This window comes from Castor canadensis, chromosome 12 (genome assembly GCF_047511655.1).
Source record: "Castor canadensis chromosome 12, mCasCan1.hap1v2, whole genome shotgun sequence".
NCBI lineage: Eukaryota > Metazoa > Chordata > Mammalia > Rodentia > Castoridae > Castor > Castor canadensis.
The window spans coordinates 77,789,504-77,817,102 of NC_133397.1; the positions used below are offsets into that span (position 1 = coordinate 77,789,504).

General features: G+C 36.1%; 2 pseudogenes and 1 gene segment (V, D, J or C); 2 read left to right on the forward strand and 1 right to left on the reverse strand.

The window, feature by feature from the left end:
• The window catches only part of LOC109699244 (immunoglobulin kappa variable 4-1-like), a 935,238-nt gene that overhangs the window by 682,816 nt on the left and 224,823 nt on the right, over nt 1-27,599 (reverse strand).
• LOC141414985 (52 kDa repressor of the inhibitor of the protein kinase pseudogene) lies at nt 1,015-4,389 on the forward strand (annotated as a pseudogene).
• Nucleotides 4,441-5,660, forward strand: LOC141414986 (52 kDa repressor of the inhibitor of the protein kinase-like; annotated as a pseudogene).

Consider the following 27,599-nt stretch of genomic DNA (forward strand, 5'->3'; position numbering starts at 1 on the left):
AGTCTTTGTGTTAATCTTACAGATAACAGATGATAGAGATAGATTAGATAGATAGATAGATAGATAGATAGATAGATAGATAGATAGAATGATAGATGATAGAAAGAAATTTGTGAAAAGATATCCACCAGTTTATAATAACTAGTTACCAGGAATTTCATATTCACTACTACAGGTATAATTTTCCACCCTTTCTTCATGCCTTAACCATGGCATTAGCTCTACAGCTGAAAATGGCATTCTTTTATTCTAACTGTCAAGGGTTTTTTTTGTTGTTGTTAGATATCATGGAGTTTAATTCACCAGGTCCAAGAAAATACTACTCAAAATATTTGTTTCCAACATTCTTAGTTCACCTAAGCAGATACCAGAATTTCTTGACCTAGTTCAAGTCTATGCTACTAATAGTAGGTAGCTGAAGATAAGTATACTTGTGAGATGAGAGTGTTTCTGTATCTTCATTAGCTAAGAGGGAGCCAAATAGAGTGTCTGTTCCTTTCCCAGAGATGAACCAACACCACACCTCCATATTGTTAGATCTCTGATATTGTTTTATGATAGTAGAGCAATGTAGACCATGTCTAATCCACTTTCAATGTAGGGTTCTTCTGCCCATTGCTACAGAAACCATGGACTTTATCTCTATTAGTTTTCCTTTAATTATACAAGGCATTTTTTATCACCTGTTTCACATAAGAGGTCTCCACCCTCCCCTTTGCTCTTCCCATATCACTGCACACACCAATTAACTTAAATATTGCTCCTAGGGAGAAATTTCCCTTGCAATTCTAACACAAAAGCTCAAATCCAGGATTCCTTTGTTCTTCTTTTCAAAATGAGGTGTCATGCTGAGGTCCTTAGGATGCCAATACTCTGGATGCCTGGTTAGGGCAGAGGGAGATGGTAAAGAATAATGGGAAGTTTACACATGGTGGCTCCAGTGATTCCCATGTATGTCTGTCCATATGTGATATGTGCAGGTCTGATCAACCAGGATGAGCAGGTGAGGTTTACATGTACAAGAATGATGAAGATTGTTCAAGGAGCAAGAAAGTAGGCTCTGGTAAAGATTGTGACACAGAAAAATGGGGGATAGTATAGGCTTATTGTTGAATGCCTGAGTTAAAACTCTAGATAAACCAGTTACGGTGGAACCCCACAATCTTACGATTTTTACTCCAGGATCTCAACAGAGATCTCAGAGAATATGGCTCCATAATTTGTCAGGGGAGATGAAAAGTAGTGATTTTGAAATATGGCAGAGAATTCTACTGTTTACTTCAGGGTTTTATCACAGCCTCCTGACCTGAGGAAAGGAAAATATTCCACTCCAGTACCCTCTAGTCTTCCACATGAGGGAGTAGAAATACCAAATCTAGTCTACCCTACACATCTTATCTTACCAAAGGGGAAAATACTGACAAATTCTGAAAAATTCACAGAAAGAGGCAGTAGGAGGATGAAGGATATAAAGAAAGGGTGTAGAATGATAAATATGGTGGGAATATTATGTATTTAGGTATAAAAATGGAAAAATGAGATATTGAAATTATTCTAAGAATGAGAGGATGGGTTAAAGGAAAATGTTGGAGACGTGAATATAAATAAATTATATTGTAAGCACTTTTGTTAATGTCACAATGTGTCCCCAGTACAACAAAATAAGATAAGAAAAATAACAAATAAAATGGAAAAATAAATAAAATTCACAGAAAGAGTCACAGGCTCCTTAAAAACCTAGACCAAATTATAGGATTATTGAACATATCCTGTACTCTAATACTTTTCTTCAGACTTTTAAGTCATTTAAGTTAACATATGCATTGCAAGTAGTAAACACACAAGAAGCAAAGAGACAAAGTCATCCGTGGAGACAAGCTGTTCATTTGGACATATACTTCTTGATCCTTCATGTGTAAACAAATGATCCATTTTAGGTGAGTGAGATCATGTGGTATGTGTTGTACTTTTGCATACATTGTGACTATTCACCAATTCAAAGTTCCAAAGCTACATGAATATTTTGATAACCAAGAATACATTACACCAATTCAAACTTTTAGGAAACCATTCTAATCCTACCTTCTTTGGGGATACAATTTCACTGAAGACAAAATGGCAACAGGTCTCTAGATAGAACTGTTGTCAGAGTTACAATTAAAATACTATATTCACTTAATGCTCAACTTAAAATGAGACAAAAAGCAACAGAGTTTTCTAAGCATTATTTCTAAGAGATATCATCATCAGAAATATATTATTAAAATATTAGCAAGAAAGTTCCCATTGAACTAATATATCTCTATAATATAGCCAAAGAAGCATATATATTGATGATTCTCCATGAGGTTCCATGTGCCTCTCTGCTGCCAACCTAATGAACAAGTCTTAACTCACATTGCCTAGAGGAAACATTACAATTATATGTCCAAGATCAATTTTTCTGTTGATTACAATAGATATGTACAATTTGGCTAATTCAGCAGCTATACTTTTTACTACACATTGTCACCTCAGGACATCTATAAGTCTTAGGTGTTATTAAATAAGAAACTATGTGCATAATTAACACAAATGCTTTACCAAAAATGCATAATATATATATATAATCATATATATATAATTATATGTATAATCATATCTATCTATCTATATATGATTATTGTTGAAATCCATCATTTAAATGTGGAGATACCAGCAAAGATCTCTCCACTCACCCTTACTCTTCACTCCAAGAGGTGAACTAAAATGAACTAAAAAAAGTCACTCCCCACAAATAAGTGCCTAAATTAACTCAAAGAGAATAAAAAGAATGAGTGAAATAAGAAGACAATGAAGGATATGAAAATGTAACTCAATAAAGATATGGAAACCAAACAAATCAAATTTAAATCCTCAATAAGCCAAATAAAAAACTCAGTTGAAAGCCTCACTAATGAACTGTAGCAAGTTGAAGAGATAATATTAGAGCCTAAAGGCAAGGTAGATGAATTAGAACATTCACATAAACATAAAGAAAATATAAATAGAACACACAAATCCTTAGAACCCTGCTGAACCCTGACCAGACTGGCCCCTTCTAATGAGCCAGTGGACTGTCTGAGAGGCAGGAAGAAGTGAACTCTGCTGGAAGGCAAGCAATGATGCTGAACTTATTGCACTGCAGAATCATGCAGTAAGACCTAGCCTTCAGGTTCCCCTGTGATCCAGCCAAATGTCTGAAGTGGGGAAAAAATTGTAGGAGAGAACACTTAGAAAATAACATATCTATTTAGCTAAATAAACATTATCAACTATGTCACAAACAAAATTAAGACATCCATGATCTGTAGAACCATCTATATTTTGCAGAAAACCAACAATATTTGATCTAACCAGTCATTTGAACAACCCACATTGTAGTCAGAGAAAACAAAAAAAAAGTATTGAGTGAAGATGATGTAAGGACACTGAAACAGAAAAAAATGACAAAACTTCAGAACTGGAGAAAAACATAAAGAAAAAAAAAGCAGCAATGCTTAGAATTCCAGTACAGAGGAGGTGACAGTAGGAAGATGTTTTGCCCTTACCCATGAAGGAAAAGACATACCTAAAGTCTTTACTGAAATTTTGATTCTGATAGGAAAATAAAACATACCTCCAGATAGGCATGAGGCTAATGAAATCCCAGAGGGCCCTTAGTAACATTCACTCCTGGAACATTATATACAATCTGGTGAAGAGGACCTGAAAAAGTGCTTTGAGAGCATGGCAATTAACACATTTTTCTGTTCCAAAGTACAGCAGAAACAGATGCACAAGATCTGTGACAGTTGCATTGAGGAATAAACCCTCAGAGAAGTGAGAGATGAATATTTGTTTTCTATTATCAATGATGGTGAACATTGCAAGGGAAAGGACCTACCCATGTTGGTGAGGTTTCTTGATGAATCTTGTAACCTGAGAGGAATAAGTTTTCTTGCCTTATGAAGTTAATGGAGAAATTTGGACTATAAAATTTCACACTGCAATCACTAAAATGAAGACTAAATATACAGTATTATCATGGCAGGCTTATATTGTGTCAGTGGATTTTCTTCCAAAATGAAAGTTATTGCTTCTAGACATTTAGCGAAATATCCTCAAGCTATCTATCACTGTGCTCTTCCTGTGCCTTAAACATATACTTGATAAAATCAGTCCCTGTGATGGGATATTGTTTACATTCAGAACAATTGAATAAGTATTGTTTTTCATCGATCTCTGCAACTTGACAATGTAATTTATGTTCATTTTCAGAACAGCAAAGAATGAGGTAAAGAAATTAAGGGAATTTGCCATTGTCAGTAGACAGGTAAACATGATGCTTTTGAAATTTTAGTGGACCTACTGCAAGCCGTTGTTTTATGATTATTTAATATAAATCATGAAGGAAAGATTAGTTGAAATAATTATAACCAGATGAGCATTTGAACAGTGTACTACAGTGATTTTGATTTTATTTTTCCTTTGTTGTTCTTAAAAATGTCTTAACTTTTAAAGGAGTCTTTAGGGAACTAATGCAGAAACTTTAAAGCAACAGAAGCCAATAGGAGAAAGGGACAAAGAACTAGAGTAAAGGTTAGTTCAAGAAGAATCAACTTAGAATGTAACATATTTGTACATGAAAGCAAAGCAAGGAATCTCCCTGTATAGCTATCCTTATCTCAACTAGCAGAAGCTCTTGATCTTTCTTATTAATGTTTATACTCTATCTTCAACAAAATTAGAGATAAGGGCAAAACAGTTTCTGTCTGGAAGTGAGGGAGAGAGCGGGGGTGGGGGATAGGGCCAGGGGGAAGAGGGGAGAAATGTCCTAAACATTGTATGCACATAAGAATAAAAATAAATAAATAAAAATAATGGAGCCTTTGGGGAAACTCTAGAGACAAACTTCTGATTTCTTGTTTGCAGCAGGTGACTTGACTGCAGTCCTTCATTAATTCCATCACTTCCGATGTAAAATATTAAAATTTATCAGGGGTTTGGTTTGAGGAAGCCACAAATTTGGTGACCAAACTTGATATTGAAATGAAACTCCCTGGGAAATTCCATAGGATATAAGGAAATCCGGGATCACAGCTAACCTCTGAGTTATTATAAAGAAACACTAAGTGTTCCAGCAGTTTAGCACATTATTCAGGAACCTAAAGGTATATTCCAAGAAACATACCTCAAAACTCAATTTTTTTTCAGTTACCTTCAGTCATAAGACAGCTAAAATTCACATAACAGAGGAACACCATGCTGACTTACCCAAACCTGACATGCTCTCAGCCAAGCTTCATAGTTGCAAAATCAAGTGGAAACATAGTTGGAAAGATATAAAGTTCTTATCCACCATTTATGAAGCCCTGCATATACCTGACAGCAAGTTTTCCATAATGTGCCTGCCTTGCTGAAGGTCCTGTGTATTCTTCTTGTAATGAAGGTTGAGAATGAGCACTAAGAAAATGGATGAAAGTGACTCAAAGCACATGGGAAGAACACTTTGACAGATCAAAGACCAAGTAATGTGGCTTTGCTTAACATACATTTTTATGTATAACATGATTTGGATTTAATAATGGACCCATATCAAATGCTGTACAACTAAGTCAGACTTTCCCACAGATAATTCAGAAACCATTGAATACAACTGAAAATCTTTCTAAATGGACTTCCTCTTGCATATTTAATATTTGGAATAAAAGCCACAAGGTTTTGTAGGCCACTTACTCACTGGATATTATTGTCTTTAGGCCTCCAATTGGATATAATAACAATTGATAATTTGCTTACATAATAAGTCCCAGTTTGAACTCTCATGCTTTGAATACCTGTCTTTTCTTCCAGTATGTGCCACTGGAAGTTCCATGCTTCACCTCTGAGTGATCTCTGGTAGTACCACTCTGAAACTGTTTTAATTATTTTAGATACAACCCCTATTGTCACTGTTAACTCAGTTAAAAAGTACCATGTTATCATTTTTTGAAGAAATAAATTTTGATGAGGTATACAAGACAGGAAAAAAATTATAAAATATTACAATGAAGCCCACCATCAAATTTGACTACTCAGAATTTTCAGTGTGGTGTGAAAAATACATTATTGCAACACTGGAGAGATGGAAGCAGGAGTATCTTGAGTACAAGGCCAGCCTGGGCTACATAGCAAGACCCTATACCAAAGCAAACAAGTGCTGAGGTATACCTCAGTGTTAGAGTCACTTACCATGCAAGAGGCTTTGGGCTCAATCCCCAGTACCACAAAATGAAAAAAAGCAACAAGTTATACTTAAAGTTTGAGTGCAAGAGCATGGCATTACTGGTACACATTGGGTTGTTACTCTTTCTATTCCTCTATTCTTTTTATTTCTTTGTTGAGTTGAACTTATAGTTTTATAAGCTTTTCAGAATTTAAATGTGTACACTTCTGCTTCATGTTCAAGACAGAATCAGAGGCCATCAAAACAACTGAAATGTTTGTTGTCATCTGTCTTTTCCCTGAATATATCTCCTGCCTTGTCATTTTGTATAATCAGAATCTACAATAATAAATATTTAAATCTAAATAAAGTGTAAATTTTGTTTTTAAACAGATCAAAGTTGTGAATCATGACCATAGAAGAAGGGGAAGACATGCAAGCTAAAGGCATAGAAAATACATTCAATAAACTAATAGCAGAAAATTTCTCAAATCTTAAGAAAGAGGGGTCATACAGGTATAGGAGGCATTGAGGACACCAAACAGGCAAGTCTAGAAAAGAACCTCTCCAAGGCATATTACAGTTAAAACATTAAGCTTACAAAATAAGGAAAGAATATTGAAAGTTGTAAGAGAATAGCTCCAAGTCACATGTCAGGAAAATCCATCAGAGTAAATGATGCATTTCAAGCCCAGAAAGAAAATAACTGCCAACAAAAGAACAGGAATATTTTTCAATAATAATGCAAAATGTTAATTTTCTCAATTCTCCAATCAAAAAATACAGAGAGGAAGGCAGGATTAAAACAAGGCTCAACCATTTATTGCCTGCAAGAAATGCACCTTACTGGCAAAGACAAACAGACTTTAAGTAAATGGGTAGAAAAAGCTATAAAGAAAATGGAGTCAGAAAGCAAGAAAGAGGAGTAGATGTACTCTTAACTGACAAGCCATACTTCAATCCAAAATTAATCAAAAGAAACAAAGAAGGTAACTCCATATTGATAAAAGTAATACTCCATCACAAAGATATAACAATTGCAAATATACATGCATTTTATGTCAACATTATAGTTATGGTGCAGCAATCACGTTACTACAAAAGACACTTTAGAAGTCTAATATCAACTTAGAAACTCTCAAACTTCAAATTGCTAAATGAGTTAATAAAGAGATCATATGTTAAATTAAAAATAATTGGAGACAGATTCAGTATCCCAAAAGTATGGGCTAATTTCCTCAGATTAAATATCCTGGTGAAATAATAAAACATGCTGGAAAATAAAAGAAGAGACAAGAGATAAAGAGGGAAGGGAGGAGGGAAAGAAAAAGGCAGGGAGAAAAAAAAGAAGAAATGGAGGAAAAAGAGTCAGACAAAAAATTCCTGAGAGAAAAGGAGGAGAAACAGCATAAAAAACAATTGGAATGCCATTCTCAAATTTCTTATTCACCTGAAGAGTTGGACAGAATAAAATTTTAACATATTGAGAGGATGGATTTGAGGGCCATATTTTATACAGAAAAGCACAGATAGGATTGTTGGTACATACCTATAATCTAAGAACTTATAAACTAAGGCAGGAGTGTCAATAATTTGAGGCCAACTTAGACTACCTAGTGAGAACCTTGAAAAGAGAAAGTCATCCAAGTGCAGGAAGCTTACAGAACACCAAACAGGACCAAAAAAAAAAAAAAGAAAAGAAAAAACACCCCCAGACATAACATAATCAAAACACTGAACATAGAGAACAAAGAAAGACCTCTGAAAACTGCAAAAGAGAAAAGATGAGTAACATATAAAGGCAAATCCATTAGAATAATAGCAGATTTCACAACACAAACTCTAAAGGCAAGAAGGTCATGGAAAAACATAATTCAGGCCCTGAAGAAAATAACTGTCAACCTGGACTAGTCTATCCAGCAAAACTATCCTTCCTAATTGAAGGAGAAATTAAACCTTTCCACAACAAGCAAAAGCTAAAAGAATTCATGACTACCAAACGAGCACTGCAGAAAATACTTAAAGTACTCTTACGTACAGAAGAAGAAATTGAAGTGAGACAGGAAGACTCAAGAAAGAATAAACTTTGACCAAACTGAATAGGGAACAAGAAATAAGTAAAAAGTAAACAACAGAGGAATGAAAATGACTGGAAACACCATGCACCTCTCAATACTAACACTGAATATCAATGGCCTCGATGTCCCAATTAAAAGATATAGATTAACAAACCGGGTTTATAAAACAAGACCTAACCATATGTTGTTTATAAGAGACTCAACTCAAAAAAATACACACTGACTTAGAGCCAAAGGGTGGAAAAACTTTTGCCAAGCAAATGAACCCATAAACAGACAAGAGTACTATACTAGTATCTGACAAAGTAGACTTCAGACTAAAATTAGTCAGAAGAGAAAATGAAATTCAATTAATATTAATTAAAGAAACAACCCATCAAGAGGAAATACCAATTCTTAATGTATACACAGCAAACATAGGGGCACCCAACTACATTTAAAGAAACCAAAACACTAATGGATTTAAGAGCACAGATAGACCCTAACACAGTGATAGAGGTAGACCTGAATACCATGCTGTCACCAAAAATAAGCCATCCAGGCAAAAAATAAACAAAGAAACTTCAGAATTAATACATATGTTAAATGGATATAATAGACTTCTACAGAGTATTAAATCCAATAACCATTCAAAACACATTCTTTTCTGCCACTCTTGTACTTTACACAAAACAGATCATATTTTAGGACACAAAGCACAACTCAACAAACTTAGTACAATTGAAATGACCCTCCTGTAGAACTCAACAATTAAAGAAACCAAACAATATTCAAACGCATGGAGACTGAAAAACACACTGCTGAATGGCCAGTGGGTGACTGAAGAAATAAGAAAGTAAATAAAAAGTTCATAGACTCTAATAAAAATGCAAATACAACCTACCAGAAGCTGTAGGCCACAACAAAGGCAATGCAAAGGGGAAAGTTTAGAGCTGTAAGTGCCAATATCTAAAAAAAACAATGAAGAAAAATCAGAGATTTCTCTAAGCAACCTAACGATGTGTCATAGCCTTCTAGAACAATAAGACCAAACCAAACCAAAAACTAGCAGATGAAGAGAAATTAATAAAGATTAGGACCAAGATCAATAAGCTCAAGACAGAAAAAAACTATACAAAGATTAAATGAAACAAAAGGTTGGTTATTTGAAAAGATTAAAAAGATCAATAAACCCTTAGTCAACGGGATAAAACAGAAGAGGGAAAAGACCCAAATTAATAAAATCAAAGAAGAAAAAGGAAACATAACCTCAAATACTAATGAAATCCAGAGAACCATTAGAGAGTACTTTGACAATATATTCAAGTAAACTGTAAAATTTAGATGAAAAGGATAAATTTCTAGTTGCATATAACCAACCAAAACTGAACCAAAAAGAAATTAACCACCTACATACACTTGCAACAGGCAATAAGACTGAAGAAGTAATAAAGAGCTTCCCTAGAAAGAAGAGCCCAGGAGTTGATGGATTTATGGCTGCATTTTACCAAACCATTAAAGAAGAACTAATACTAAAACTCCTCAAACTTTTCCAGGAAATACAAAGGAAAGGAACACTATCAATCTCATTCAATCTATTCAAAGTGTGTACTATTGACACACATTCCAAAACCCAATAATGATGCAACCAAAAAGAGAATTATAGTCCAATGTCTGTAATGAATATAAACACAAAAATACTCACCAAAATACTGGCAAACAGAATTCAACAACACTACAAGACCAACATGACCAAGTTGGTTTCATTCCAGGGATGCAAGGATGGCTCAACATATAAAAATCTATAAATATAATACAGTATATAAACAGAAGCAAGAACAAAAACCAAATGATCTCAAGAAGTGCAGGAAAATCCTTTGAAAAAATTCAACACTCTTTTATCTTTTCATGATAAAAGCTCTGAAAAAAACAAGGAATAGAAGGAATGTTTCTCAACATAGTATAGGTAATGTACCACAAACCTAGATCCAACATTACACTAAATGGAGAACAACTGAAAACATTCCCACTAAAGTCAGAAGCAAGGCAGGGATACCCACTTTCCCACTTCTATTCAATATAGTTTTGGAATTCCTAGCCAGAGCAATAAGAGAAGAGCAGGAAATAAAAGGTATTCAAATAAGGAAGGAAGAAGTCAAACTATCTTTACTTGCACATTACATGATCCTATACCTCAAAGACCCTAAAACTTCACCAAAAAACTATTAGAAATCATAAACTCTTTTTGTTTATTAGCAGGATACAAAATTAATATACAGAAAACAGTAGTCTTCCTGTATACCAACAACCAACAGACTAAAAAAGAAATCAGGGAAACAATTCTATCTACAATAACTTCAAAAAAGAATAAAGTATCTTGGAATAAATTTAGCTAAGGAAACCAAAGAACTTTTCAATGAAAACTATAAAACACTGAGAAAAAAGTTAAAGAAGACATCAGAAGGTGCAGTGATCTCTCTTGTTCATAGGTTGGTAAAATCAACATTGTGAAAATGGCCTTATTACCAAAACCAATCTACATGTTCAACAAAATCCTTATGAAAATCCCGATGACAGTCTTCATAGAGAGAAAAAAATCAACCCCCAAATACATATGGAAACACAAAAGACTGCAACTAGTCAAAGCAATTCTGAGCAAAAGGTCTAATGCTGGAGGTATCACAATTCCCAACTTCAAATTATTCTACAGAGCAATAATAATAAAAAACAGCATGGTATTGACACAAAAGCAGATATGGAGACCAATGGATTAGAACAGAATACCCACACAAAAACCAATGCACCTACAGTCAACTGATCTTCGACAAAGGAGCCCAAAAATCACGATGGAGCAAAGACAGATGCTCCATCTGTCAACAAATGTTACTTGGAAAACTGGATATCCACATGTAGAGGTCTGAAACTAGATCCCTGTCTCACACCCTGAGCCAAAACCAACTCAAGTGGATCAAAGATCTTAATAAAAGGTCTGAAACTTTGAAACAACTACAGAAAGTAGTAGTTGTATATGTATATGCACTGTAGTAGTAGTAGTAGTATATGCACTGGAACATATAGGAATAGAGAATGACTTCCTAAGTAGAACTTAAAAGGCCCAGCATCTAAAAGAATGAATGGGACAGCATCAAACTAAAAAGCTTCTGCACAGCAAAAGAAAGTCACTAGAATCTAGAGACTACCCACAGAATAGGAGAAAATTTTTGCCAACAACATATCTGATAAGGGACAAATACCCAAAATCTACAAGGAACTCCAAAAACTTAACCCCCAAAGAATCATCATCCCAATGAAGAAATAAGCACACGAATTAAACAGGGAATTCTCAAAGCAAGAGGTACAAATGGCCAGTAAATACATGAAGAGGTGTTCAACTTCCCCAGGTATAAAAAAGATACAAATTAATACTACACTAAAATTTCATCTCACCCCAGTTAGAATGGACACATTCAAGGGCAACAACAACAACAAATGCTGGTGAAGATATAGTAAAACAGGAGCCTTTATACACTGTTGTTGGGAATGCAAGTTAGTACAACCATTATGGAAAGCAGTCTGGAGATTCCTCAAAAAACATAAAGATAGAATTGCCATATGATCCATTGATACCACTACTGGGCTTCTATCCAAAGGAGCGAAATAAGGATTAAATAGAGACACCTATACACTTATGTTCATCACATCCAAGCTTTGGAAGCAACCCAAGTGCCCTACAACTGATGAATGGATCAAGAAAATGTGGTATATATACACAATGAAGTTTTACTCAGTCTTAAGGAACAGTGACATGTGGTTTGAAGGTAAATGGATGCAGTTGGAGGACATCATGTTAAGTGAGGTAAGCCAGGCTCAGAATGGCAATGGCCACATGCTTTCTCCCATACATGGAAGACAGATTCAAAAAGTAAACATACACACAAAAACAAGCATGATCATGTACAAACTCATATGTATAACATGTTTGTAATAGTGGAACTACTCTATGGAACATGGATAAGGAGGGAAAGGAAAAGAGAATGATAAAGCATCAACAATATTGTAAAATAAAACAGCTCTGATAGTAGAGGATATAAGGATATATATTTAAAGCTGTTGAAATAGGGCATGGAAGATACATGGTAAGGTAAAGCAAAGGAAGGAGTTAAAGTATGCTTACAGTGGGGATACAAGGTTGATGGACTTCATATACTTACATTAAATAGAACAAAGAAACTGCTTGAAATTGTTTAAGTGGATGGGGAGGCAGTCAAGTGTGGGAGATGGTGGGTGATCTAACAAATACACAATATAAGCCTATTTGGAAATGGGACAATGGATCCCCTCCTTTATATGAATATATCCCAATTAAAATTTTTCAAAAAAGAGAGAAAGAAAAGAAAAGGCAGACACAGAGAATGCAGAGACAAAATAGACATTGAAATAAAACATATTATAATAACACCAAATACATCAGGAAGAAGGTCAATGGAGTTAAAGTATCAAAGTGCTTGAATTGCCAGTAAAGTTGTATGAACATGAAAAAGTGATAAAATTTATAGTCTTCTTTTACTAGCTTAATAAAGAGAGAGATTTTTTTCTCTCTTTTGGTTTTTGACCTATTAGTGAATGACTTAATTTTATTGGAGTGGAATTCACATATAAGTCATTGCACAATTTTCATGTGCTCCAGATAGTACAAACACAAGATGGTGAAGTCTTTGTCAGGCTAGGTTCTTGAGTGACTGTGTAGAGGAAAGCACCTTTCTGGGCCTTGTGGAGAATGGTCTTATCAAGAATACACCATTAACAAAATTTGCTGGTATTGTGCTATAAGACAGGAGAAGTGATATAATCAACCTTAACCTTAAAAGCATAAATGCACAAAAGAAAACTTGGCTGAGAATTGTGAGAGATGTCTGTTTTGTTCATTTCCTATAATACTGCTCTCTGACTAGTTTAAATGTAAAATTAAAACTTTTGATTAGTTTAAATGTAAAATTAAATCTATTCTTGAAAAATAAAATCTTTTGCTTATTTTAAGGCTCACACCACACTCTTGTATACAACAAATATGGTAATACATGAATAAAAAATGTCAGTGGGAAACTGAAGATGAATGTTGTCTATAACCACAGGAACCTATGCCCTGTGGTGATCACAGTGGTTTCTTCAGTCCCAGAAGACTGCTTATCTATGTTCCCCATTCTTTTTAGAGACTAAAAAGCAAAAAGCATATTAGTGATCATCCATCATACCCCTGATGCGAGGAAATTGAAACCAGGACAGAAATGTCATAACCAAGACATTTACTTAGATCATGGCAGAGCTGAGGCTAAAACCAGATCTCTCAAGTGCTATGCCATGCCCTCTTCCCATCACTTCTCCAATCCAAAGTCTAGTGCAACAATAAAAAAAAACCTACCTAAATGTACTGTTGGATAGACTAAATTTATTTCCTTAGATGATGAAAATGGGCTTCTCATTTGTTCATATAACATGCAACTGGAAGTGAATAAAGAGCTTCTTCTTCCTCACTGCTATTTCTCCAATTGGAAGTTTGTCTCTTTCTCACACTTATGTATTCTATATCAGTGGGGATCAATTTTAATGTAACACTTTTTGCATGAAGCAAGCAAGTAAAGGGACACTCCAAAAAGATGTTCAGTGAGGCTACATGACCTCATGTTGCCCCTTCTTACACATGTAGTGGTCAGGCGTGACCTCAGCCTAATTTGAGAAAAGCAACAAAGGAAACTCGTTGTGATGCTGGCAATAAAAACCAGACCAATGTCAGGAGTAGCATCTGCAATCTTTAGTCTCTATCCCGTAAATAGTTCCCTCATCTAGTTCAAAAGCAACATGAAGGGCACATTTCCCACCCAACAGCTCATAGCCTGGTTTTCCACCCTTCACAGTGTGTTTGTGAAGGCTATAGCTTCTACCTGAAGTGTTCTCCAAAGGCCTACATTAAGGATTGGTCAATGGGCCCTTACACTAATGTAAAGGGGTGCAAACTTTAAAAAATGGGGACCTAGTGAGAGGTGTTGGAGTGCCCTTGAAAGAAGATTGTGGAATCCCTGAATAACTTCTCTCACTCTCTTTTTTGTATCCTGACCATGAGATGAGCATCTGTATTCCACCATGTCTCATCTCCATCATGTTCTGCCTTGCTACAAACCAAAAGCAAGGAGGTCATTTGATCCTCAATTGGAACTTCCAAAACTATAAAACAAAATAATCCTTTTATCTTTACAAGCTTACTGTCTCAGGTATTTTGTTATAGTATCAGAAAACTGAAAAGCATAATTAACTACCAATTATAACTACTATTCATTTTCCAAAACTTTCTCATGAATTTCATTTAGTTTGCATCTGTTAGGGCTATTTCTCTTATTTGTACAAAGATTCCTTCTAATACATCAACCAAATTGAAGGTTGTATAATTTAGTGATGGAAATAATTCAGAATCCACTAATATAAATACAATGGAAAGGACAGTATTCTCCTCTGAGAATTCAGAGATCTCCTCACAATAGTTAATAGCAATTGACCAAAAGATATATGACCAACTTGAGACTCTATTCTTCAGTACTACCCACCAAGGTCTATTATGGTCATGTGCCTTGGGGACCTTGGCGTGCCACCAAGAAGTTAAAATCTAATAGTTCAAGGATGAAACTGTGCTATACCAACCTCACTCCCATACTCATGACATTGGTAAACCTGAATAGGGAAAGTTTGTTCCCTATTCTGAAAGTCCTCCAGCAGTACCACCAACTCAAAATACAAGGTAGAAAGAGAGGAAGTGAGGAGTTGCATCATAGGGACACTAATTTTATACCTGTTGTATTATTTGGGGGCTTTGAGAAAGCTTACAAAATAATTACAAAAAGACCCATTTTAACTTCCTTTTATGATCATATCCAGGTCTTCTGTGTCTCCCTGTAGAGTACTCTTGACACACTGGTAGTTGTTTTGAAAGGCAGTCAGATTCTCATCATATTTTAAAGGCAGAGCAGTTGAGCAGTGCTGACATATTGGATGCAAGATATGAGAGAAATGGAACATCAGAGAATTACTGCTTCTCATCTTTTGGACTGAGAAACCAGAGAATTTGAAATGATGTCTCTAAGAGGCGAATGCCAAGGAAAGGAAATTTGGAAGGCAGGTGGGAATCAGGACTTCAAGAGGAACACAATAGAATTGTGACATGCTACCAGAACTCCACTTGACGGTGTTGCTATGGTGAATGTTTACATGAGATTCTGAAAGGGGGGAGCAATCTGAACCAGTGGAGCAAATCTGGGACATGGGTTGAACCAATAAGTGGAAGGCAAACACATTATGAGAAATGAGTATGGACACAGAGAAGCAGCGACCACTAAGAAATGAACAAAGAGTGATGTCGCAGGGCCAAGGCAGTGTTTTCAAAATGCCTTTTCAGTTTTGAAATATAAAATTTAAAAGTCTAATGAAGACAGGATTTTCTTTCAGGGTTGGTTGTTATAAAATAGTCCACACACTTGCATTTATATGATCACAAATCACTGGGCACGTGGAAGATTTGGAAGGTTACTTTTAAAAACACAAGTGGGTACCTGCTGCCCTGTAATGGTCACCCTCATGAACTAAAAATTCCAGGAAGGATGGCTCATTCGCTTTCCTCTTAAAAACCATTTTCAAAGTTTTGCCTACTACACTATGCTATAGTGCAATGGTTTCAGACTTCTTTCAGTATCTCTATATTGACTCAGTGAAGGAACTGATGCCTCATCTGACTCATTAATTTTCATTCTACACATGGGATACAACATCACACAGAAAATTTATATGTAATATCAATTGCTTACATCATCAAATTTAATTCCTACCATTCTTTCCATCATTTGAATTCACCCTACCACCCAGCTATGCCCATCTGCTGCCAAGTACAGTACTCAAGCTGTTCTGCACATTAAGGCAACTCTGCTGTCTGGTTCACAAAATCAATTGTCTGTTCCTCAACAGGACATTCCTGTCCTGACATTTTAGGTGAGACCTCGCAGACACAACCACTCTCCACCACATCATCTAGTCTATGGTCTTCTCATTCTTGTCTCTCTGCAAGTTCTAGGTGCTCCTTCATGTTGAGAAGGGGTTCTGCTGATGCACAATTCTATTTGCATACACGTACATTCTCATCTGTGCTAACCTCACAGTTTAGCTTCCTATTCCCTGATATTGATGGTTCTCTGGCTTCTAATGCAGCCAGCTGAGATCATTGAGTTCATGCCTGAAAGGAGACATTTAGACATGCAAAGCTCAGAGAAGAATCCTCTAGAAATGTACAGGCCCTGGAAGATGGATGTGCTTGGCTGTCATAAGGAACCAAAGTAAACCATGTTAGAGACAGACGCAGACCTGTTGCTAGGAGACCATGGAAATCTGATAGCACATTTGAGCTTTCTGCTAACGACATGCAACAAAAGCTTGTGAAGAAATAGTAAGAATTAGTTTTTGTTCCTACTGAGTACTTTCTAGTGTGTGTATTGCCTGATACACATGGAAGAAAAGTTTAGAAGCTATCATCATTCCTGTGTCATCTGGAATGTTAGGTCTTTCATCCTCTGAAATCACATAACTATGTCAGGATTATAACCTGTGCACAATACCCAGTTCCAAATAACCATACAAAATCCAGTCTTTATTTGGGAAATTATCAATGATGGTATTCTATACACAGAATTCTCATTTTCCCAGCCTGTCAATTGTACATTGTTTTGAGAGACACAAACCTGTCACCAAATATTGAATTCTATTAATTAATGAGATACAGAGACTAGAAGGAAGTCTGTTCAATACAAAATCACATTCATACATAGTATATATTAATATGAACTGATGTTTCTTGATATCCACATTTGGAAAGCATATACAGAGATTACAGAGGCACTGTGACACCAGAAGAAAGGTGAGAATTGATACTTTGCTTGTTGTGAAGATGAGAAGAAAGGGCCACTCACCCAGGAATGCTGTTCAACTCTAAAAGATGGAAAGAACAGAGACATATTTCCCTTCTACAGCCTCCAAATGGGAAGGCACTCTTCCAACAGCCTTCCATTGAGTCTTGTGTTGGACTTCTAACCCCCAGAGCTGTAAAATGATTGATGCTTCATCTTCAAGCCACAGAGTCTGTTGTAAGTTGTTACAGATGAATTAGAAAACCAATACAGAGGTTCTCCACTGCATTTAACTGTAGACACCTCTGTTCCAAAGTATCTTAGATACACTAAGCCTCTTCATTTTCTGTTGAGCATGCAAGCCTTCTCATCAAGAAGTCAGGACACATGGGCTCCCAGGCACATGGAGGTAGTGTGTCAGGCCAGGGCTGTGTGGGGTGCAAGCAGCTGATGAGTCTCTAAGAGGAAGTTTATGTTCAAGCATTAATCACCGTGTGAGGAGCACTACAATACTGCTGATGGTCGTAATTTCCCATGTCTTCAGCCTGGAAGCTGCTGACGATGAGAGTGAACTCTGTCCCAGACCCACTGTCACTGAAGTGGTCAGAGACCCCACATTCCTGGGTGGATACTCAGTAGATGAGAAGTTTAAGATGGTGTCTTGGTTTCTGCTGGTACGAGGTCAAGTAGTTCCTATTGTTCTTGCTCCAAATAAGGCTCTGTCTGGACTTACGGTTCATCATGACCCTCTCTCCTGTAGACACAACCAAGGAGACTGGAGACTGTCATCATGATACTGCCAGAGACACCTGCAATCAGGAATGGATAATGATCATAAATACATACATGCACAGACTTTATAATACAAACATTTAAATATGACATTTAAAATGTCATTTCTAGTGGAAATGTATCAATATGCTATTGGGTTTATATGGGAAAGCATCACTATAATTTTTATCTCTACAAAAATATTATCATAAAGAGATTGTGACATTTTAAAATTTCTCAACAGAGACCCAGAGCAACAGGGACATGAGGATCTGTGTTTACAACACCATCTTGCTTTCCCTGCCTGCCAGATGCAGCTCAGTTCTCACTGCAAGGACCTCATTTATAAATTCTGAGCAGCTGGACTGGGTCTGAATGGCTTTGCAAAGCAATCAGAAAATAAGCAAATTACCTGATAGTGGGTTGTGAGTGTACCTGATGTAAATCAATAGCCAAAAATATTGTCATAAATTGGTTAGTTTTTCAACAAGAAAAGACATAGAAGTCCAAAACTGTCAGCTCAACTTAGAAGCTGTAAACTACAAACAACTAGATTCTTTAACAAAAAGTTTCAGTTTTAAATTAGAAATATTTTTAAATTGTTTGAGTTTGACAGAAATGATAAGTGAACTAGCTCAGACAATACTAGTAAAACCTAAAACATGCTAGAAAACAACAACAACAAAAGCAATCAAGAAAAATAGAAGGTAAGGAAGGAGGCAGAGAGGAGGTAGAAACTATTCTCGCCATAACTGCTAGAATTGAAGAGAGGTTTCTTAAGTAATGTGAGAAATGGAGACGGGGAAAACATTTCTGTGGGAAGCAATGGCTCTGAGCAACACCATCAAGGATGTTCACTCTGGAAACACATGGTCTGGAGGAGACTATAACTCCCCAACCTTGACATTGGTCTAAATGGCCTTCCTTACTGATAAGATGCCCAAGTAAAAGCCTTGCTAGAGGAGGTCATAACCATTCTAAGTCCTCAAGAAACCATAGAATTAATCTTTCAAGAGTCAATGGATCACAAAGTTAGAGATTCTTATCACCTAAAAACAAAAGGATAATTTGAGTGTGAATCAAAGGCAATAAAAATACCTGCAGATTTTGGATTGATGAAAGTATATTTAAGAAATAAATTACAGGGCTGGTAGAGTGGCCTAAGTGGTAGAGTGCCTGCCTAGGAAGAGTGAGGTCCTGAGTTCAAACCCTAGTACTGCCAAATAAAAAGGAAAAAATAAGTAAATAAATTTTAGAGGGAAAGGAAAAGATCCTGCAGTTAGTAAGGCAGGCTAAAATTAGGGAAAGTTCAGGACTCATAAAAAAATATTACATCTTAGATAAACCATGCTTTGGCTCAGGGACTACTGTCACCTGGCCAGGAACCACACATGCCCCTCCCCACTCATTGATTATTGGATGGGGATCATCTGGTTCCTCCCTTCCCATAGAATATCATAAGTTTTAAAAGTACCAGAGAAAGAAAAGCATGCTCTCTTTCCGTCAGACTCCACCTGCACCCAACATACTCCCTCTTGTGTTTCTCTTCCCTCACTTTTAATAAACATTATACCACATGTCCTGCCATGGATTCCTCCGCACAAGGACAAAGAATTTGAAAGCCTTCTGATCACAGACTGAACCAGGGTCATTGACATTAGGAGGGTAGAAGTATGCTAAGATATACATAAGAAGACAGCATAATGAAACCCACTGTTTGAAAGAAGGGGAAGAGATAGAGGGAAATGGGAAAATAATGGAAGGGTGACCTTGTTCAAGGTACACTGTACACATTTATTGTATTATCAAACTAAGATTCCCTTGCATCATTGATATATAATAACTCAGAAATAAAATAAAATAAATAATAATAGAAAAAAAGGAATAAATTATAAACTGTCCCCCACCACCCATTCCAGACACAGAACATTCAGTCATGGACAAAAACGAACTCATGCAAAGGTCAAACTGGCAGAGCAGGCTGAGTGATATGATGACAGGGCAGCCTAACTGAAGGCTGTAACTGAGCAAAGAGCTGAATTATCTATTGAGGAGAGGCATCTTCTCTAGGTTGTTTATTAAAATGTTGTAGGAGTCCATAGGTCATCTTGGAGGATAGTCTTGAGTATTGTGTATAAAGGGAAGGTGCTGAGAAAAAGGAGCAGATGGCTCTGAGACAGCCCAGAAAAAGGGGAAGTGAGGGGACTGGAGACACCTTTTTTGGGACTCTCAGTCACCATGTAGCTTTTCCTAGTGGCAATCCTAAAGTCTTGGCAGTTCAACTGTAAATCTCCTGCAACTATAAGATAGGAAACCTTGAGCGGGTTCTACCCTGCTCCCTCTCCTTTATCTCTCATATAAAAGCCCTTTGCTTAAAACAGGAATATATTGATCCCATGTCATGCATGCAATTAAAATTCCTAAGTGCTAGCTTAAGTTCAAGAGCAGAGTAAATCAAGCCTGTCAATCAGCCTTGTCCATCCCACAGAGTCCACCCAGATGCTACCAGACATTTGCCCATTGAATTTATAAAATGCCTTTCAAACAAAGACTTATGTGCTTCTACCCTACCTGGTGTGGGGGGGTCATCTCTACTTTCTCTATGATAACTTTCTCTCTCTTTTAATAAATAGTACTATAGTTCCAGGTCATGCTTGTATTCTTTCCACACAGATGTAAGAACCTAGGCATCTTCTGGCCAAAGTTTCCCAGAGACCACCCAACCCTTAAATGGCTCAAGAATACTGCCTATATATTGGTTTATCCTGGTAGAGAATAAAAGGAATAATTCATTGATTCCACTCACAGGTGTGATTATTGTTCTCACTTTACAGTTTGCAGCACTTGTAAGGCTGTGGTAAAAGTGTCTCATGGGTACTATATGTTGGAATCACATGTTTCTATGGAATGGTCAATTAGTGTACAGACCTTCGACTACAGTGCAGAAGTATTCCTTTAGATAGAGTTGTGACTCTATCTAAAATTAACTCTGGATAAAGGCAGAAACGGTTTCCATTTGGGTATTTGGAAAGTTACTTGTAAGCTTTCACTGTTTTTCTACACATTTTATTTGTATTTACCTAAGAACAAACTTAAAAGTAAAGATGCAGTAAAAATAAACTGCTTAGATATCAAGCACAGCAACAAAACAAAGAAATCCCAAGTGTTTACCTTCTTTTAGTGTTTTTTTTTTACTTTTGCAATATTTTTCTTGATACTTGCCAAACATTCATGTGCTGTAAAAATATTAACAGGGTAGTAACTTGATATGATGGCTAGCTTTGTGTAATGTCTTATGAAATTTTCATGACAATTGAAGCATAATTACTAGGAACACATGTATTAAGTTCACATAAATGGAGTAAAATTTTTATGAATGCACATTTCAACTACTTTCTCCACAGCTTTTTTGGGTCAATTACTCTTGGTTTTGAAACTTCCTTAAAGGAAATTGTACATTCTTGAAAATGTATTCCTTATTCCCTCTTGGAAGCTAATGGACTTTAACCAAGTTTATTTTATTTTTTTTTTAATTTTTACTTTTTTATTATTCATATGTGCATACAATGCTTGGGTACATTTCTGCCCCTTGCCCTCACCCCCTCCCTTACTACCCACTCCACCCCCCAACCTTTCCCCATACACAGCAGAAACTATTTTGCCCTTATCTCTAATTTTGTTGAAGAGAGAGTATAAGCAATAATAGGATGGAACAAGGGTTTTTGCTAGTTGAGATAAGGATAGCTATACAGGGAGTTGACTCATTAATTTCCTGTGCATGTGTGTTACCTTCTAGGTTAATTCTTTTTGATCTAACCTTTTCTCTAGTTCCTGGTCCCCTTCTTTTATTGGCCTCAGTTGCTTTTAAGTTATCTTCTTTAGTTTCTCTGCATTGAGGGCAACAAATGATAGCTAATTTTTTAGGTGTCTTACCTATCCTCCTATCTCCCTTGTGTGCACTTGCTTTTATCTTGTGATCAAAGTTTAACCAAGTTTAAATACAAAGTTTATCACAAAAGGAAAAATACCACTAACACAACTACTTTGCTCAAGCATGTCCCATATTCCCTGGGCTACTACATGAAAAGCAATTGCAGAGTGAGGAACACCAATTAGAAAAACGTAATGTACCCCATTTGAGATTTTGGAATATGGCATATTCTAACTTAGGAAGCCACAATGCTCTTGGCCCATTATGACATTGGGTAGCATTAGCTGTATAGTCTGTGCTTCCAAGTCACTTTTGTTTTAAAATATTTTTGATACTCTTAGCTTGCCTTTGATTTGGATCCTTCATCCTATTTGTCAAGTGCACAAGATTTCCTTCTTTTTTTTAGCATTTTGTTTTGTCATCAACTATTCCTACTTGGTGGCTATATGCTTTGGAAAAAGCCACATGATTTTTCTGACTCCCCTCAGTGTCTAAAACAGCCTACTTCCTTTGTTTGCATCTCACAAACTACTTCCCTCATCCTCCTAACAGCAACACATCTCTTCTTGGTTGATGAGATTGTGGTTGTCTCCCTGGAAACACTACCTATCCTGAGTGGCTGTCACTGTCTTTCCTTTAAAATGCTCCCTCTCCTTTTGAAATAATGATGGAGCTAAGTTATACCCAAAGGTCATCCTACAAACTATATCCTCAGTACCTTACAGAAAACACCAAACAAAAATTCCATTTTAAAAGAAGTATATTTTTTCTTTTTAGAATGTAAGCTACTTAAGAACAGGTGTGTTTGTTGTATGTTCTATTGTGCCTAGTACACTGTAAATGCTCAAGAAATATTGATGATAGGGGAACAAAGAAATGCTTTAATTAATCTAATATACACAAAAGACGAGTTGTATATATGGTGATTAGTATGAAAAGATAGTATGATCTTATACCATATTTTAGTCCAGTTCAGGGCCTATCACTTATGGGTATTTTGTTATGGTAGAGTAAATGAAAGTTTGAATTTTCAAAAACAAACTAATCTGCTTCTACTTAAGGAATTATTTTTGAGAGGACTCCTGATTTCAAGATAACATAGTGCATAGTGAATCTAATTAAGAACTCTGCACTATTTTGTTGAGTTTAAAAGTTGAAAGGCAAAATTAAAGCAGAACAAAAGAAAACTCAAATACTATAATTAATAATTTTCTGAGTAAACAGTTCAAAAACATTTGGAGTTCCTGAAACAGAGATAATTACAATAGGGCAGAAAGAAATACTGTTTGAAAAACAAAACAAAACAATAACATCAGTTAGTTTTCTCCACTATGTAAAGGAAATGCTGAAGGGAGAAACATGAAAACATTAAGAGAAAAATCCTGTAATTCATGAGTAAATTGGTTCATGAAAATTAATAATAGCTGCACAAACAATGGGTATAATGCTATCTTGTAGACTTTAAGATACTTATATGACTTCTAGAATGAAGAAACAGTCACCGTGTAAAGAAGTATGTCAAATATATTTAAAAGATTTGATTCATAAGTAAATGTTGTAAATTTAATTTTTATTGTGGTAGAGATCAAACCCAGGACCTTGAGTGTGCTGAACATGTGTTCTAAAAATGAGCTATACCCAAGTACAAACTTAGTATTTTTAAGCAATGTAAGTAGAGAATGCCTGCTGGTTTGAAATGCATTCATAATTAACAACTAAAAAGAAGAAAAAATTAGAATTAAAAAACTGAATACAAACCATACCAAAAAAGTAGAGCTAATGGACCTTAAAAACAGAGAAGCAAAAAGGAATAATAAATTACAAAGCTCTAGGTATTGTCTCATCTTTAAAATAACTGGAATATATATTCCAGGTAAAATCATAAAATCAACTCCCTGGGATTTTGCTTGGAAACTAGGGCTCTGAACAAGCCCCCTCACCCACATCATCCCATGACCATAGACTGACAAACCAGAGCCAGGAATTGAATCTTACAAGAACTGCACAGGTTGCTGCTAAAGGCAAAACAGTTTTGAAATTATCACCATCTATAGATCCAATAACAAAGATCAAAAAAGTGCTAATTAAGTGATTGGAGAAGAATACTGAGTGCACAGCCTAAGACAAAGAAACCCAGAGTGCATTTCAGAGCAAAGAAGCCACCCAGAGTGTGACCTGGGACAAAGATACACAGTGCACAGACCAGGGTCTGGCACATGCAAAGAGTCAAAGAAGCCACGTAGGCAGCTAAGGATGAAAATGCCACTGTGGCATAAAAACAGTTGTTGTGGAGGGTCCGGTACATGGTCTGTAACATGGCAGAGAAAGTGGTGAGAGGAATGCAGGTAGTGGAGCCACCTGAATATAAATCACCACTCAACAAAGAATAGAGCCTTAGGATCTGTGGGACACTGCTGCAAGCCACAACCCAATCTAAGAAACTTCAAAGTTGAGCACCTCTAACAGGAGCTGCCATGCTGAACTACACAACCCACTTCAGAGATGTGTCACTGGAGCAACGTTTGACAAAGAGCTGCAACCAGATTACATAAGTAGTAAGTAACCCAGTGCTCTGAAGAAAAGGGGATCATGTGAGACTGGAGGTTGAGGACCCAAAACTTCATAAGCCTTCACCACAGATTATATTCAGATCATCAAACTCTCCCCCTTTCCTAGCACATACAGACACACACACACACACAGACACACACACACACCACCTCCCTCCCTGAGAAAGGACCACAGGCTATGAATACACACCATTCCAGAGTAAGGTATCAGGCTAGACTGCTTTTTCCTGCACTAAATGCAAGGTTTCAGTCAGATATTAGGGTCCTTAATCCACTTTGAGTTAATACTAGTACAGGGTGATACACATGGACCTAGTTTCAGTTTTTTGCAGGCAGATAACCACTTTTCCCAGCAAAATTTATTGAAGAGGCTCTCTTTTCTCCATCGTATATTTTTAGTGACTTTGTCAAAAATAAAGTGGGTGTAGCTGTGTGGATTCATATCCGGGTCCTCTATTCTGTTCCACTGGTCTTCATATCTGTGTTTGTGCCAGTACCATGCTGTTTTTATTACTATAGCCCAGTAGCATAATTTGAAGTCAGGTGTTGTGATACCTCCAGCATTGCTCTTTTTGCTCAGTACTGTCCTTGGCTACTTGTGGTCTTTTGTGTTTCCAAATGAACTTTAGGGTAGATTTTTCAATCTCTGTGATGAATGTCATTGGAATTTTGATGGATATTGCGTTGAACATGTAAATTGTTCATTTAGTCATTTTAAAATGTTGATTCTAACAATCCATGAGCATGGGAGATCTTTCCATCTCTATACTCTTCTTTGATCTCTTTCTTCACTGGTTTGTAGTTCTCTTTGAAGAGGTCATTTATATCCTTCGTTAAGTTTATTCCTAGGTATTTGATTGCTTTGAGGCTATTATAAATAGAATTGGTTTCCTATATCCTTTCTCAATTTCATTGTTGGTGTATACAAAGTCTACTGAATTTTGTAAGTTGATTTTTTATCCTGCTACATTGCTGAATCTGTCTATGGTACCTATGAGTTTTGGGGTCTCTGGATATAGAATCATGTCATGTGCAAATAGGGATACTTGGGCCATTTCTTTACCTATTTGTATTCCCTTTATTTCTTCTTCTTGCCTTATTGCTCTGGCTAGGAATTCCAGGACTATATTGAATAGGAATAGGGATAGTGGGCACCCTTGTCTTATTCCTGACTTTAGGGGAAATGGTTTCAGTTTTTCCATATTAAGTATGATGTTGGGTATAGATTTGTCATATATAGCCTTCATTATGTTGAGGTGCATTCCTTCTATTCCTAGTTTTATTAGCACTTTTATCAAGAAATGGTGTTGAAACTTATCAAAGGCTTCTTCGGCATATATTGAGATAATCAAGTTGTTTTTGTCTTTGCTTCTATTAATTTTCTGTATTACATTTAATGTTTTGTGGATGTTCAACCATCCCTACATCCACAGGATGAAGCCAGCTTGGTCATGGTGAACGATCTTTCTGATATGTTGTTGGATTCAGTTTGCCATTATTTTATTGAGGATCTTTGCATCAGTGTTCATAAAGGAGACAGGGAAGTAGTTGAATTTTTTGAATGTGTCCTTTTTCTGGTTTGAGGATGAGTATAAAAGTGACTTCATAGAATGAGTTAGGCAGTGTGCCTTCCATTTCTATTTTATGGAAGAGTTTAAGGAGAATTGGTATTAGTTCTTCTTTAAAGGTTTGGTAGAATTCAGCAGACAATCCATCAGGTCCTGAACTTTTTTTGGTGGGGGGAGACCTTTTACAGCTGCTTCAATTTCATTACATGTTATAGATCTGTTTAGACGGCTAATGTCCTCTTGGTTCAGTTTTTGGATAGTCAAAAGTTATCTAGAAATTTGTCCATTTCTTCATGATTTTCCAATTTATTGGTATATAGTTTCCCAAAGTAGTCCCTGATGATTCCCTGGATATCCTTGGTTTTTGTTGTTATCTACCCTTTTTCATTGATGATTTTACTAATTTGGGTCTTTTCCCTCCTCATTTTAGTCAGATTTGCCAGGAGTTTATCAATATAGTTTAATTTTCCAAAGAACCAACTTTTTGTTTCATTGGTTGTTTATATTTTCTTTTGGTCTCTATTTCATTAATTTCAGCCCTTTTTTTATTATTTCTCTACTTCTGCTTGATTTGGGTTTTGCTTGTTCTTGTTTTTCTAGTTTGAGATGTAGCATTAGGTAGTTTATTTGAGATATTTCTATCCTTTTAATATATGCACTTGCAGCTATAAACTTTCCTCTTAGGTCTGCTTCTGCTGTGTCCCATAGGTTCTGGTAGGTGGTGTTTTCATTTTCAACAACTTCCAGAAAACTTTTAATTTCTTCTCTTGTTTCTTCTATGACCCACTTATTGTTGAGCAATGTGTTATTCAGCCTCCAGTTATTTGCATATTTGCTGCTGCTGTGTTTGTTGTTGAGTGCTAGTTTAATCACATTATGATTAGATAGAATGCAGGGGTTTATTTCTGTTTTCTGAGGCTTGCTTTGTGCCTTAAGATATTTTGGAGAAAGTTCCAGGGGTTTCTAAGAAGAACACATATTGTGCTGATGTAGATTGAAATATTCTGTAGACATCAGTTAGGTTCAATTGATCTACATGATCATTTATTTCTAGGATTTGTTGATTTTTTTTGGATGACCTATCTATTGGTGATAGAAGGGTATTAAAGTCTCCCATAGCCACTGTGTTGTAGTCCATGTGTGCTTTTAAGTCCTTTAGTGTATGTTTGATGAAATTGGATGCACTTACATTGGGTGCATATAGGTTGATAATTGTTATTGCCTTTTGATGTATTGTACATTTTATGAGTATGAAGTATCCTTTTTTGTCTTGTTTGACCAATGTAAGTTTGAAGTCTACTTTGTCTGATATAAGTATTGCTACTTATACCTGTTTTGGGGGGCCACTGGCTTGGTAGAACTTTTGGCCTTTCACCTTAAGCCAGTGTTTATTTCTGTCAATAAGATGGAACTCTTGTAAACAACAGATTATCAGATCTTTGTTTTTAATCCAGTTTTCCAAATGGTGTCTTTTGATGGGGTAGTTGAGTCCATTGACATTCAGTGATGGGTACGTGGTGATTCCTGCCATTTAGTTGTTTTTGTTATTTATGGATTTGGT